Source organism: Arachis stenosperma, chromosome 5 (assembly GCF_014773155.1).
Source record: "Arachis stenosperma cultivar V10309 chromosome 5, arast.V10309.gnm1.PFL2, whole genome shotgun sequence".
In the NCBI taxonomy this organism is placed as follows: domain Eukaryota; kingdom Viridiplantae; phylum Streptophyta; class Magnoliopsida; order Fabales; family Fabaceae; genus Arachis; species Arachis stenosperma.
The window spans coordinates 111,505,023-111,518,791 of record NC_080381.1 but is presented as its reverse complement, the minus strand read 5'-3'; positions in this window follow the sequence as shown (position 1 = coordinate 111,518,791).

The following is a 13,769-nucleotide window of genomic DNA, read 5'->3' as shown; positions in this document are numbered from 1 at the left end:
CTATGCTTAGCGTGCTTTCCCCTTTTTCTTTGGGGAAGAAGAGCTGTGCTCTTCCTTTAAATATTGTTGGGTTGGGTCTTGGGCCCAATACGAGTCCGGTTCGCTTATTTTAGGTTAAATTTTTTAAAATTAATATCAAAATTCTTATTTTAATTTTTTTCACTCTATTAAACTATAAAATTCTATTTTCTAATTTCTTGATTAATAATTATTTTATTCGCTAATTATTTACCACTAATTACTCGGGATTTACAATCATCATGATTCATGACTCACCAAAACCCACTCACACAACATGCGCTTAAAATTATGTCATTTTCTTCGTATTTTTTCATGCCCCTCCTCCTCCTTCTTCTATTGGTGCTGATATTGTTGGATTTTATTTTGTTTCTTCTTCTTATCTTCTTCTTCATATAATATTACAGTTTTTTTCTTTTTTTTTGGTTTCATTCCTCTTAAGATAATAAAACAAGAAGAATTATAAAAAAAAAAAATAAAATAAGAAGAAAAAATGAAAAATAAAAACAAGAAACAACAGAAGATAAAGAGAAAAAAGACGAAAAATTTTGAATTATACATAATTATCAAAAAATTAATATCAAAATTTGTTAACAATAACATAAATATCTTACTTTTGACACCGAAAGAAACGTAGATATTTCATAACAAGAAAACAGATGTAGAAGCTTTTCATAGATCAGTTACTAGTTATAAAGCGTGAAGCAGTGTAGATCCCTTTTGTTGTTAATGGTAATAGGAAAATGACATTGGTGATATCTTTTATTTTTATAGTTATCAGTGACTAAGAAAAGGGGGGTTTGAATCTTAGCCTCCTTTTTCTTTAACTTTTAACATTGAGTTCAGTAGAGAAACTTTGAGTAGAAAACATGATAGATTATGGTTTTGTCTCTTAACGTGATAGGAGATATTTCTATTTTGTCTTCTATAATGCAGAACCAGAAATAGAGAAGAGAATAGAGAATGACACATAGATATATCCTGATTTAGCTACTCAGTACAATGTAACATACATCCAATTTCTCTCAAAACAATGATAAAATTTCTCTATCTTTCAACGGAATTACATTCACCAATTCTCCCTAGGATCTATCCAATCCTATCTGGGACAAGTCCAGATTCTAACCCAACCTGAACTTGACTATAACTCACCCTAACTTTTAACTACAAAGTGTTAACCCAACTTGTAAGGGAATCCCCTTAGGATCATGACAACAAAATAGAAATATATACAAAGAATTTCTAAGATAATTATGACTTTTTTTGCAAGTTTAACTCTCCCCCTTTTTCACTCATTGACTTTTTCTTACAAATTTCACCATTTTGCCTTTTACCAATGAAAAACAGAAATATTAAACTGAGAAAAAGAAATACTCAATGAAAACCATAAAGGAGAAGAATAAACAGCTCATAGAGCTATGGAAACCCAAACATGTGCTCTCACTCCTTGCTCCAATCGTTGGTCGTTCACCCCTATTATAGAGGATTGAAGCTTCCAGGGCCTGAAATCTTACTTCAACACATGTTGGTTCTCTTCTCCCAATACACAAATGCAGCAGCGGCGTTCACAGAGAAAAGAGAGGGTAGAAGCAGTGACATGCAATCATACCTTCAATCTTCTCTTTTAACTATTTTCTTCATGCTTCTTGAATTTGAGCCATGCGTTCTTACTTTGGTTCCAAGTTTAATTTTTTATCGTTGATTCACAGCAGAGCACCATTAACTTCACTTTCTTCATAGTTTCCGAAATAGTGTTTGTGACACAGAAGATTTCTTCAACAATCCTTGATGAAGTGCAAAAGGGGAAGGTAACTTTTAAAGATGTTTTGTTCGAATGAGATTTGCTTCTTTATTGTAGCTCTTCTTCTAACTTGAAATTAAAAAATTTTTTTAGTTATTCGTCGAACCCTAGCCTTAGATCTTTTCCTTTTTTTCTTTCTCGGTTTAGTGACTTGATGTGATGGGAACGAAAGAGAGAGGAGAGAAGAAAGAATTTTGGTTCGGTACGTGAAGTGAATGGTTCAAATGAAATGGAATTTGAATCACTTAGTTATCATCAAAATGAATGAATAAATTTAAATGTTGACTACCATTGGACTTGTGTTTGGATATGGGCTTGTTTATGTTCTTGGGCCAATTTTTGTTCCTTCTTTGTTTTTGATCAAATTGCTTGCTTTCACTTTTACACATTCTTTAAATAGAATATATGATGCGAGTGCTTTGTTTGAATCAATATTGGGTTTCATTAATTTGTTGGACTCACTTTCTTTCTTTGATCTCTATAGCATTCTTTTTATCTTTGAAGAAAATATGTGACGGTAGCAAGTAAATCTTGAGTCATGATTATGTTTGTGTGGGGGTAGATGTCATTGGAACTTGTTTTATTTCTTCTTGGCCCAATTTTTTGCACACTAAACAAAACAAATTACACAACCAATTAGATAATAGTCCAATAATGTTTAGTCATTATCTTAATCATAGTTTAGTTTTCTAAACTCAATAATTTTATTTTACATTAGGTGTTGGTTTTTGTAGCTTAATTCTTCTTTTCGCTCCACTTTATTGTGTTGACCTTGTTTGTTAAAAAAAATTGTTATAAAAGTATAAAAATGTCTTTTTTATGATTAAAAATGTCTTTTTTAATGCTGCATTTTTTTCTACTTTTTTTTCTTTTTTTTCTGTTGTTCTTATTTCTTTTTTTAGGAGCATTGCTTCTCATATTAGACTTGAATGAACATGTTTAAAATATATTGTAATTTTATTTAATTGAATAAATGTAAGTTCTTCATCTTCTTACTGATTTTGCAGTATTATGTATTTCTTCTCCTTTGATTAATTTTTTCTTGTTTTTATTCTTGTTAAGAGAGTAAAATAAAAAAAATTATGAGAAGAAAAACCAAAAATGAAAAGATGAATAATAAAAAAAGAAGATGATGATAATTGAGAAGAAAAAAGATGAGGAAGAGTTTTAAATTATCATTAAGTAATTTTGGTATATTTTGGATTTAAATAAAGTACTTTGATATATATTTGGATCCTCTAAATTTTGAATCTTATCTTAGGGGATAAAATATGATCTATTACCATTTATTTCATATGCGGAACTAAGAGAAAATATGAGAGAGCAAATATTCAATAATAAAATATTTTACTTTATCCTCTAAAGTAAAAATCTAAAATTTAGAGAATCCAAATTCTATTTGATCTAAGCTTGTTTTGAATTTTAAACTGAATTTGTTTGTATGTTATTATCATTAAAAAATTTTAATGCATTCTAAATTTAAATTCTTATAGATAGAAACGCGCTCGTACTTGAATTTAAAATCATTGAACTTGGTTAGACTTAATTAAGTATTTTACTCCTCTTCAAGTTAACCCAAATTAAATAACTAACTTCCAAGTTCCAACTACTCATTAACTACTTGAACCAGCGGGCCGCAATAGAGATACTGGTGCACGAAATTGTGATCACTACTTTTCACAACTCAATTAATCCCCGGTAATGAATCCAAAAACTTGGTGCTCACTACCATGGTATAAACACAACTTCGCACAACTAACCAGCAAGTGCACTGGGTCGTCCAAGTAATAAACCTTACGCGAGTAAGGGTCGATCCCACGGAGATTGTTGGTATGAAGCAAGCTATGGTCACCTTGTAAATCTCAGTCAGGCAGATTCAAATGGTTATGGATGATATATGAATAAAGCATAAAACAAGGATAGAGATACTTATGTAATTCATTGGTGAGAACTTCAGATAAGTGTATGGAGATGCTTTGTCCCTTCCGTCTCTCTGCTTTCCTACTGTCTTCATCCAATCCTTCTTACTCCTTTCCATGGCAAGCTGTATGTTGGGCATCACCGTTGTCAGTGGCTACAGTCCCGTCCTCTCAGTGAAAATGTTCAACGCACCCTGTCACGGCACGGCTAATCATCTGTCGGTTCTCAATCAGGTTGGAATAGAATCCAGTGATTCTTTTGCGTCTGTCACTAACGCCCAGCCTTCAGGAGTTTGAAGCTCGTCACAGTCATTCAATCATTGAATCCTACTCAGAATACCACAGACAAGGTTTAGACCTTCCAGATTCTCTTGAATGCTGCCATCAATTCTAGCTTATACCACGAAGATTCCGATTAAAGAATCCAAGAGATAAACATTCAAGCCTTGTTTGCTTGTAGAACGGGAGTGGTTGTCAGGCACGCGTTCATAAGTGAGAATGATGATGAGCGTCACATAATCATCACATTCATCAAGTTCTTGAGTGCGAATGAACATCTTGGAATAAGAACAAGCTGAATTGAATAGAAGAACAATAGTAATTGCATTAATACTCGAGGTACAGCAGAGCTCCACACCTTAATCTATGGTGTGTAGAAACTCCACCGTTGAAAATACATAAGAACAAGGTCTAGGCATGGCCGAATGGCCAGCCTCCCAATACATGATTAAAAGACTCAAAATGATCAAAGATCCAAAGATTCAAAGATCCGAAGATGAAAATACAATAGCAAAAGGTCTTATTTATAAAGAACTAGTAGCCTAAGGTTTACAGAAATGAGTAAATGACAGAAAAATCCACTTCCGGGCCCACTTGGTGTGTGCTTGGGCTGAGCATTGAAGCATTTTCGTGTAGAGACTCTTCTTGGAGTTAAACGACAGCTTCTGTGCCAGTTTGGGCGTTTAACTCCCATTCTTGTGCCAGTTTCGGCGTTTAACGCTGGGCAGTTTTGAGCTGATTTGGAACGCTGGTTTGGGCCATCAAATCTCGGGCAAAGTATGAACTATTATATATTGCTGGAAAGCCCAGGATGTCTACTTTCCAACGCCGTTGAGAGCGTGCCAATTGGGTTTCTGTAGCTCTAGAAAATCCACTTCGAGTACAGGGAGGTCAGAATCCAACAGCATCTGCAGTCCTTTTCAGTCTCTGAATCAGATTTTTGCTCAAGTCCCTCAATTTCAGCCAGAAAATACCTGAAATCACAGAAAAACATACAAACTCATAGTAAAGTCCAGAAAAGTTAATTTTAACTAAAAACTAATAAAAATATAATAAAAACTAACTAAAACATACTAAAAACATACTAAAAACAATGCCAAAAAGCATACAAATTATCCGCTCATCACAACACCAAACTTAAATTGTTGCTTGTCCCCAAGCAACTGAAAATCAAATAAGATAAAAAGAAGAGAATATGCAATGAATTCCAAAAACATCTATGAAGATCAGTATTAATTAGATGAGCGGGGCTTTTAGCTTTTTGCCTCTGAACAGTTTTGGCATCTCACTCTATCCTTTGAAATTCAGAATGATTGGCTTCTATAGGAACTCAGAATCCAGATAGTGTTATTGATTCTCCTAGTTAAGTATGATGATTCTTTAACACAGCTACTTTATGAGTCTTGGCCGTGGCCCAAAGCACTTTGTCTTCCAGTATTACCACCAGATACATACATGCCACAGACACATAATTGGGTGAACCTTTTCAGATTGTGACTCAGCTTTGCTAGAGTCCCCAATTAGAGGTGTCCAGGGTTCTTAAGCACACTCTTTTTGCCTTGGATCACAACTTTATTTCTTTCTTTTTCTCTTTTTTTTTCTCTTTCTCCCCTTTTTTTTCGTTCTTTTTCTTTTTTTTCGCTTCTTCTCTTTTTTTTTTTTGTATTCACTGCTTTTTCTTGCTTCAAGAATCATTTTTATGATTTTTCAGATCCTCAGTAACATGTCTCCTTTTTCATCATTCTTTCAAGAGCCAACCAATCATGAACAACAAATTCAAAAGACATATGCACTGTTTAAGCATACATTCAAAAAAAAAAAGTATTGCCACCACATCAAAATAATTAATCTGTTATAAAATTCAAAATTCATGCAATTCTTCTCTTTTTCAATTAAGAACATTTTTCATTTAAGAAAGGTGATGGATTCATAGGACATTTATAACTTTAAGGCATAGACACTAAGACACTAATGATCACAAGACACAAACATAGATAAACACAGGCATAAATTTTTGAAAAACAGGAAAGCAAAGAACAAGGAGATTAAAGAACGGGTCCACCTTAGTGATGGCGGCTTGTTCTTCCTCTTGAAGATCTTATGGAGTGCTTGAGCTCCTCAATATCTCTTCCTTGCCTTTGTTGCTCCTCTCTCATGATTCTTTGATCTTCTCTAATTTCATGGAGAAGGATGGAATGTTCTTGGTGCTCCACCCTTAGTTGTCCCATGTTGGAACCCAATTCTCCTAGGGAGGTGTTGATTTGCTCCCAATAGTTTTGTGGAGGAAAGTGCATCCCTTGAGGCATCTCAGGGATTTCATGATGAGTGGGATCTCTTGTTTGCTCTATCTTTTTCTTAGTGATGGGCTTGTCCTCATCAATGGGGATGTCTCCCTCTATGTCAACTCCAACTGAATAACAGAGGTGACAAATGAGATGAGGAAAGGCTAACCTTGCCAAGGTAGAGGACTTCTCCGCCACCATATAAAGTTCTTGGGCTATAACCTCATGAACTTCTACTTCTTCTCCAATCATGATGCTATGAATCATGATGGCCCGGTCTAGAGTAACTTCAGACCGGTTGCTAGTGGGAATGATTGAGCGTTGGATAAATTCCAACCATCCCCTAGCCACGGGCTTGAGGTCATGCCTTCTCAATTGAACCGGCTTCCCTCTTGAATCTCTCTTCCATTGGGCGCCCTCTTCACAGATGTCTATGAGGACTTGGTCCAACCTTTGATCAAAGTTGACCCTTCTAGTGTAAGGGTGTTCATCTCCTTGCATCATGGGCAAGTTGAATGCCAACCTTACATTTTCCAGACTAAAATCTAAGTATTTCCCCCGAACCATTGTAAGCCAATTCTTTGGGTCTGGATTCACACTTTGATCATGGTTCTTGGTGATCCATGCATTGGCATAGAACTCTTGAACCATTAAGATTCCGACTTGTTGAATGGGGTTGGTAAGAACTTCCCAACCTCTTCTTCGGATCTCATGTCGGATCTCCGGATATTCACTCTTTTTGAGTTTGAAAGGGACCTCGGGGATCACCTTCTTCAAGGCCACAAGGTCTTGATGCACCCCTGAGATGAATCTCTCCATCTCCCATGACTCGGAGGTGAAAGCTTTTGCCTTCCCTTTCCTCTTTCTAGAGGTTTCTCCGGCCTTGGATGCCATAAATGGTTATGGAAAAACAAAAAGCAATGCTTTTACCACACCAAACTTAAAAGATTTGCTCGTCCTCGAGCAAAAGAAGAAAGAAGAGAGTAGAAGAAGAAGAAATAGAGGAGATGGAGGTGGCTTTGTGGTTCGGCCAAAAGGGGGAGAAGTAGTGTTTAGGTTGTGTGAAAATGAAGGAGTGAAGATGGGTTTATATAGGGTGAAGAGAGGGGTAGGTTTCGGCTATGGGAGGGTGGGCTTGGAAGGGAAAGTGGTTTAAATTTGAATGGTAAGGTAGGTGAGGTTTTATGAAGGATGGATGTGAGTGGTGAAGAGAAAGATGGGACTTGATAGGTGAAGGGTTTTTGGGGAAGAGGTGTTGAGGTGATTGGTGAATGGGTGAAGAAGAAGAGAGAGGGTGGTGGGGTATGTGGGGATCCTGTGGGGTCCACAGATCTTGAGGTGTCAAGGAAAAGTCATCCCTGCACCAAGCAGCGAGCAAAATTGCTCTCTGTGCCAATTTTGGCGTTAAACGCCGGGCTGGTGCCCATTTCTGGCGTTTAACGCCAGCTTCTTACCCTTTTCTGGCGTTTAACGCCAGTCTGGTGCCCCTTTCTGGCGTTAAACGCCCAGAATGGTGCCAGACTGGGCGTTAAACGCCCATTTGCTAGCTTCACTGGCGTTTAAACGCCAGCAAGTTCTCCTCCAGGGTGTGCTATTTTTCTTTCTATTTTTTATTCTGTTTTTGCTTTTTCAATTGATTTTGTGACTTCTCATGATCATCAACCTACAGAAAACATAAAATAACAAAGGAAAATAGATTAAATATAACATTGGGTTGCCTCCCAACAAGTGCTTCTTTAATGTCAGTAGCTTGACAGTGGGCTCTCATGGAGCCTTATAGATACTCAGAGCAATGTTGGAACCTCCCAACACCAAACTTAGAGTTTGAATGTGGGGGTTCAACACCAAACTTAGAAGTTGGTTGTGGCCTCCCAATACCAAACTTAGAGTTTGACTGTGGGGGCTCTGTTTGGCTCTGTTTTGAGAGAAGCTCTTCATGCTTCCTCTCCATTGTGACAGAGGGATATCCTTGAGCCTTAAACACAAAGGATTCTTCATTCACTTGAATGATCAATTCTCCTCTGTCCACATCAATCACAGCCTTTGCTGTGGCTAGGAAGGGTCTGCCAAGGATGATGGATTCATCCATGCACTTCCCAGTCTCTAGGACTATGAAATCAGTAGGGATGTAATGGTCTTCAATCTTTACCAGAACATCCTCTACAAGTCCATAAGCTTGTTTTCTTGAATTGTCTGCCATCTCTAGTCAGATTCTTGCAGCTTGTACCTCAAAGATCCCTAACTTCTCCATTATAGAGAGAGGCATGAGGTTTACACTTGATCCTAGGTCACACAGAGCCTTCTTAAAGGTCATGGTGACTATGGTACAAGGTATTGAAAACTTTCCAGGATCTTATCTCTTTTGAGGTAATTTTTGCCTAGATAAGTCATTCAGTTCTTTGGTGAGCAAAGGAGGTTCGTTCTCCCAAGTCTCATTACCAAATAACTTGTCATTTAGCTTCATGATTGCTCCAAGGTATTTAGCAACTTGCTCTTCAGTGACATACTCATCCTCTTCAGAGGAAGAATACTCATCAGAGCTCATGAATGGCAGAAGTAAATCTATTGGAATCTCTATGGTCTCAGTGTGAGCCTCAGATTCCCATGGTTCCTCATTAGGGAACTCATTGGAGGCCAGTGGACGTCCATTGAGGTCTTCCTCAGTGGCGTTCACTACCTCTCCATCCTCTCCAAATTCGGCCATGTTGATGGCCTTGTACTTCTCCTTTTGGATTTTCTTCTGTATTTCTTGGAAGAGTACTAGGAGGGAGTTCAGTAATTTTCTTGCTCAGCTGTCCCACTTGTGCCTCCAAGTTTCTAATGGAGGACCTTGTCTCAGTCATGAAACTTTGAGTGGTTTTGATCAGATCAGAGACCATGGTTGCTAAGTCAGAGTTGTTCTACTTAGAATTCTCTGTCTGTTGCTGAGAAGATGATGGAAAAGGCTTGCCATTCCTAAACCTGTTTCTTCCACCATTATTGTTGTTGAAACCTTATTGAGGTCTCTGTTGATCCTTCCATGAGAAATTGGGATGATTTCTCCATGAAGAATTATAGGTGTTTCCATAGGGTTCTCCCAGGTAATTCACCTCTTCAATTGAAGGGTTCTCAGGATCATAAGCTTCTTCTTCAGATGAAGCATCCTTAGTACTGCTTGGTGTATTTTGCATTCCATACAGACTTTGAGAAATCAAATTGACTTGCTGAGTCAATATCTTGTTCTGAGCCAATATGGCATTCAGAGTATCAATCTCAAGAACTCCTTTCTTCTGATTTGTCCCATTGTTCACAGGATTCCTTTCAGAAGTGTACATGAATTGGTTATTTGCAACCATTTCAATTAGTTCTTGAACTTCTGCAGGTGTCTTCTTCAGATGAAGAGATCCTCCAGCAGAGCTATCTAAAGACATTTTGGATAGTTCAGACAGACCATCATAGAAGATACCTATGATGCTCCATTCAGAAAGCATGTCAGAGGGACACTTTCTGATCAATTGTTTGTATCTTTCCCAAGCTTTATAGAGGGATTCTCCTTCCTTCTGTCTGAAGGTTTGGACTTCCACTCTAAGCTTACTCAATTTTTGAGGTGGAAAGAACTTTGCCAAGAAGGCATTGACTAGCTTTTCCCAAGAGTTCAGGCTTTCTTTAGGTTGTGAGTCTAACCATATCCTAGCTCTGTCTCTTACAGCAAAAGGGAATAGCATAAGTCTGTAGACCTCAGGGTCAACCCCATTAGTCTTGACAGTGTCACAGATTTGCAAGAATTCAGCTGAAAACTGATGAGGATCTTCCAATGGAAGTCCATGGAACTTGCAATTCTGTTGCATTAGAGAAACTAATTGAGGCTTAAGCTCAAAGTTGTTTGCTCCAATGGCAGGGATAGAGATGCTTCTCCCATAGAAGTCGGGAGTAGGTGCAGTAAAGTCACCCAGCACCTTCCTTGCATTGTTGGCATTGTTGTTGTTTTCGGCTGCCATGGGTTCTTCTTCTTTGAAGATTTCTGTTAGGTCCTCTACAGAGAGTTGTGCCTTAGCTTCTCTTAGCTTTCGCTTCAAGGTCCTTTCAGGTTCAGGATCAGCCTCAACAAGAATGCTTTTTTCTTTGCTCCTGCTCATATGAAAAAGAAGAGAACAAGAAAATATGGAATCCTCTATGTCACAGTATAGAGATTCCTTGAGGTGTCAGAGAAAATGAAAAATAGAAGGAAGAAGGTAAAAGAATTCGAACTTATCAAGAGAGATGGAGTTCGAATTGTTCCCTGAGGAATAGTGTTAGTCCATAAATAGAAGGATGTGAGAAGAGGGGAAGAAATTTTCGAAAATTAAGTAAAAGATTTTGAAAATATTTTGAAAAACACTAATTGATTTTTGAAAACCAAGAGTGGAAAAGAAATCAAGTGATTTTTGAAAAAGATTTTGAAATTAGAAATCAAAAAGATTTGATTGAAAACTATTTTGAAAAAGATGTGATTAAAAGATATGATTGAAAAGTTTTGGTTTTAAAAAGATGTGATTGAGAATATATGATTTGAAAAACAATTTAAAAAGATTTGATTTTAAAAATTAATGACTTGGCTAACAAGAAAAGATATGATTCAAACATTAAACCTTTCTCAACAGAAAAGGCAACATACTTGAAATGTTGAATCAAACCATTAATTGATAGCAAGTATTTTTGAAAATGGAAAGAAATTGATTTTGAAAAAGATTTGATTGAAAAGATTTGATTTGAAAAAGATTTGATTTTGAAAAGATTTTGAAAACTTGAAAAAATTTGAATTGAAAACAGAATCTTCCCTCTTGTGCCATCCTGGCGTTAAACGCTCAGAATGGTGCACATTCTGGCGTTTAACGCCCAAAGTACTACCCTTTTGGGCGTTAAACGCGCAGCCAGGCACCCTGGCTGGCGTTTAAACGCCAGTTTGCCTTCTTCACTGGGTGTTTTGAACGCCGAGCCTTTTTTTGTGTAATTCCTCTGCTGTATGTTCTGAATCTTCAATTCTCTGTATTATTGACTTGAAAAGACACAAATTAAAAATTTTTTGGATTTTTAATAATGAGAAATAATCAAAATGAGACTAAGATCAAATAAACAATGCATGCAAGACACCAAACTTAGAAGTTTGTATACTATTGACACTAACAAAATGAGAATGCATATGAGAAACAACAAAACACACAAGACAAGAGAATTTAAAGATCAGAATAAGGAAATCATCAAGAACAACTTGAAGATCAGTTAAGACACATGAATAAATGCAAGAAACATAAAACATTTTTGGTTTTTATGATTTTGAAATTTTTTTTTTGGATTTTTCGAAAATTAAGTGGAAAAGAACATAAAGGTATCAAAATTCTTAATGAGAAATCCAGGAATCATGCAATGTTAGTCTAAAGCTTCAGTCTAAAGAAATTAGATATGGCTAGCCAAGCTTCAGCAGGACATTGCATTCAAGAGCTAAATTGATGAGAATCAATTAGCTTTGGTGATGATAAGAACATCACCTTGAAACACTAGAATTCATTCTTAAGAACTCTGAAGATAAATACATAATCTAAGCAACAAGATGAACCGTCAGTTGTCCAAACTCAACAATCCCCGGCAACGGCGCCAAAAACTTGGTGCACGAAATTGTGATCACTACTTTTCACAACTCAATTAATCCCCGATAATGAATCCAAAAACTTGGTGCTCACTACCATGGTATAAACACAACTTCGCACAACTAACCAGCAAGTGCACTGGGTCGTCCAAGTAATAAACCTTACGCGAGTAAGGGTCGATCCCACGGAGATTGTTGGTATGAAGCAAGCTATGGTCACCTTGTAAATCTCAGTCAGGCAGATTCAAATGGTTATGGATGATATATGAATAAAGCATAAAACAAGGATAGAGATACTTATGTAATTCATTGGTGAGAACTTCAGATAAGTGTATGGAGATGCTTTGTCCCTTCCGTCTCTCTGCTTTCCTACTGTCTTCATCCAATCCTTCTTACTCCTTTCCATGGCAAGCTGTATGTTGGGCATCACCGTTGTCAGTGGCTACAGTCCCGTCCTCTCAGTGAAAATGTTCAACGCACCCTGTCACGGCACGGCTAATCATCTGTCGGTTCTCAATCAGGTTGGAATAGAATCCAGTGATTCTTTTGCGTCTGTCACTAACGCCCAGCCTTCAGGAGTTTGAAGCTCGTCACAGTCATTCAATCATTGAATCCTACTCAGAATACCACAGACAAGGTTTAGACCTTCCGAATTCTCTTGAATGCCGCCATCAATTCTAGCTTATACCACGAAGATTCCGATTAAAGAATCCAAGAGATAAACATTCAAGCCTTGTTTGCTTGTAGAACGGGAGTGGTTGTCAGGCACGCGTTCATAAGTGAGAATGATGATGAGCGTCACATAATCATCACATTCATCAAGTTCTTGAGTGCGAATGAATATCTTGGAATAAGAACAAGCTGAATTGAATAGAAGAACAATAGTAATTGCATTAATACTCGAGGTACAGCAGAGCTCCACACCTTAATCTATGGTGTGTAGAAACTCCACCGTTGAAAATACATAAGAACAAGGTCTAGGCATGGCCGAATGGCCAGCCTCCCAATACATGATCAAAAGACTCAAAATGATCAAGGATCCAAAGATTCAAAGATCTGAAGATGAAAATACAATAGCAAAAGGTCTTATTTATAAAGAACTAGTAGCCTAAGGTTTACAAAAATGAGTAAATGACAGAAAAATCCACTTCCGGGCCCACTTGGTGTGTGCTTGGGCTGAGCATTGAAGCATTTTCGTGTAGAGACTCTTCTTGGAGTTAAACGCCAGCTTCTGTGCCAGTTTGGGCGTTTAACTCTCATTCTTGTGCCAGTTCCGGCGTTTAACGCCGGGCAGTTTTGAGCTGATTTAAAACGCCGGTTTGGGCCATCAAATCTCGGGCAAAGTATGGACTATTATACATTGCTGGAAAGCCCAGGATGTCTACTTTTCAACGCCGTTGAGAGCGCGTCAATTGGGCTTCTGTAGCTCCAGAAAATTTACTTCGAGTGCAAGGAGGTCAGAATCCAATAGCATCTGCAGTCCTTTTCAGTCTCTGAATCAGATTTTTGCTCAAGTCCCTCAATTTCAGCCAGAAAATACCTGAAATCACAGAAAAACACACAAACTCATAGTAAAGTCCAGAAAAGTGAATTTTAACTAAAAACTAATAAAAATATAATAAAAACTAACTAAAACATACTAAAAATAATGCCAAAAAATGTACAAATTATCCGCTCATCAGTGACCGAAAATAATGACCAACAAGAACGGACGAAAGAAGCCGAGCAGCAGTCAGGGCCAACACATGTCTCAGACACTACTCGACAAGAAGAGGAACAGCCCGAACACAATGGGGAAGCTCAGAAAAACATAGAAAATGACGATCAGGAAAGCTCCCCTGGACCATTCACGGCAGAAGTAATGAACT